We start from the raw sequence: 2,986 nt of genomic DNA on the forward strand, positions 1-2,986 counted from the left end.
GACTAGAAGTCGACTTATAAAAGTCAACTTTCCGTTGACTTTTATAAATCGACTATTTAGAAGTCGACTTTTAGTCGACTTTCCGCCATTTTTAGAAGTCGCCTATTTAGAAGTCGACTTTTAGTCGACTTTCTGCCATTTTTAGAAGCCGACTAGAAGTCGACTTATAAAAGTCGACTTACCGTCGACTTTCCGTCAACTGTGCTCTTAGGGTTTAATTAAAATTATCTGGGTGACTCACAAACCTTTTTAATCACACTTCATAACTCTTCATACAAAATACAAACAATTCCGTATAAAAACTTTTATTAATTTATCTATTTCGGCTAAATGCATGGTGTAAAAATAATTAATTAACTACAATTAAACGAATGACTCACAAACCTTTTCAATTGCACTTCAAAAGTCTTCATACGAAATACAAACGATTTCATATGGTAGATTCTTTCCCGGACATTCATTTCCGGTCAAATACATATACGAATATCGAAAACGCTATTATGTATGTAGATTGAAAATTCAGAAGTCATAGGCAGTATGCAGACACCATAGCGCATGCGCATATGGCTTCTGCATTCGTGCTCATGGCTCCTGCAATTTTATGTGCTTCCACCTTTAGGGCCAATTTCACCAACCACAGTTAAGGCCGTTGCACGTAACAAAGTTTTTAGTCATAATCGTAAGGCCGTAAGAAAATAAACCAATCACAGTCGATTATTCTTCGAGCTCAAGGAAAATAATCGAGTGTGATTGGTCTATTTTCTTACGGCCTTACGATTATGACTTAAAACTTTGTTACGTGCAATGACCTTTAGCTTAACCGATGGTTAAAGTTAGCAAAATTGACCTATGAATGCACCTATGCAAGTTTGTCTGGATAGACCTTAAAGGTACGTGGAAGCACATAAAATTGCAGGAGCCATGAGCACGAATCCAGAAGTCATATGCGCATGCGCTATGGTGTCTGCATACTGCCCATGGCTTCTGAATTTTCAATCTACATAAAAATACATAAGCATAGTTTATGTAGATTGAAAATTCAGAAGCCACAGACCGCCGTAGAGTTAGCAGACAAATTGAATATTTTGGAATTATTTTTTTTCATATAATTTGGGAATCATTTGGGAAAGTTTGGGAAAATTGTTTAAACATTTGGGAAAGAATAGATTGTTTGTTATTAACAATATTTATCGAGCGTCAAGTTAGCAGATAGCGACTATGTTTAATGTTTATTATAAATGGAATTGATTGGAAATCATTTGGGGATGACATCTTCATTGTAATTTTTATTTGGGAAAAGTCGCTTTTTTTGTAATTTAAATAAATCTTTGTATTAAATGTTCTTTTACGCTGCACTTCTGCACTAGTACAACAAGTGAACTTACTGCACTAGTTCAGAAGTGTAGCGAAAAAGAACAGACCGTTATCGGCAGTAGTGTGAAAATTACATATTTTTCGGAGGAGCTGAGGAGTAGCGAGTTGCTTACGTCGAGACCGTCGAGTAGATCTCGACATGACAATATACTCCGAAAAGAAAATTTGTAGATGTTATTTTCTTCATATATACTTCATATATACATTATTTATATCTTATAAACAGAGTAACTCCTTTATTTCCTTTTCCATAATCGTGGTACACTGACTCGCATGAGTCGGAAATACATTCGGTTGAAAGAAGAATTCCTTTTCCGTGACGCGGTTACATTTATCATTAATAATAAGAATCTATCTTCTTTTCTCGTTGTTTCAGTGTATCTTATTTGAAACAAACGTGCGAGCAAGCGAGAGTGTGAATGAATATATGAAAAGTAAAATAAAAAAGAAACAAAATGTACGAGAAAATGAGAATAACGAGCATTAAGATGCCTTTTCACGTTAACGCTCGACGCTCATTTTCAGCAAGTAAAAATCTTCAGAAATAATATATTTTATTTATATATGTATCCATAAAATATTATTGATTGTACTAGGACGATTAACGACGATTCAGCGACGACGCTGAATATTAAACAAATTCAACTTCATTTCTTTGACGCTAGCGTCAAAGCGAAACCACCACGTTCACCTTGTTGACGCTCATTTTCAGCGTCTCATGAATTAGCACCTTAAGTCAGTGTACCACGATTATGGAAAAGGAAATAAAGGAATTACTGATCTGTTTATAAGATATAAATAATATATATATGAAGTATATATGAAGAAAATAACATCTACAAATTTTCTTTTCGGAGTATATTGTCATGTCGAGGTCTACTCGACGGTCTCGACGTAAGCAACTCGCTGCTCCTCAGCTCCTCCAAAAAATATGTAATTTTCACACTACTGCCGATAACGGTCTGTTCTTTTTCGCTACACTTCTGAACTAATGCAGTAAGTTCACTTGTTGTACTAGTGCAGAAGTGCAGCAAAAAAGAACATTTAATATAAAGATTTATTTAAATTACAAAAAAAACGACTTTTCCCAAATAAAAATTACAATGAAGGTGTCATCCCCAAATGATTTCCAATCGATTCCATTTATAATAAACATTAAACATAGTCGCTATCTGCTAACTTGACGCTCGATAAATATTGTTAATAACATAAAATCTATTCTTTCCCAAATGTTTAAACAATTTTCCCAAACTTTCCCAAATGATTCCCAAATTATATGAAAAAAAATAATTCCAAAATATTCAATTTGTCTGCTAACTCTACGGCGGTAAGCCACAGCCATGGGCAGAATACAGGCAGATATCATAGCACATGCGCATATGGCTTCTGCGTTTTGCTTGTGGCTCCTGCAATTTTATGTGCTTCCACCTTTCTATCCAGACAAACTTGCATAGGTGCATAACCATATGCATAAAGAAACGGATTGGTCTATTTCCTTATGCACATGCATATGGACCACAGTATGGACCAATCAATTCTCTTATGCTTATGTTTATGGGCTTATGCTTAAGTTATGGGCTTAAGTTTGTGTGGATATAGCTTTAGTCTGGGC

This window comes from Temnothorax curvispinosus, unplaced genomic scaffold, assembly GCF_003070985.1.
Source record: "Temnothorax curvispinosus isolate PA1 unplaced genomic scaffold, ASM307098v1 QBEX01011245.1, whole genome shotgun sequence".
Lineage (NCBI taxonomy): Eukaryota > Metazoa > Arthropoda > Insecta > Hymenoptera > Formicidae > Temnothorax > Temnothorax curvispinosus.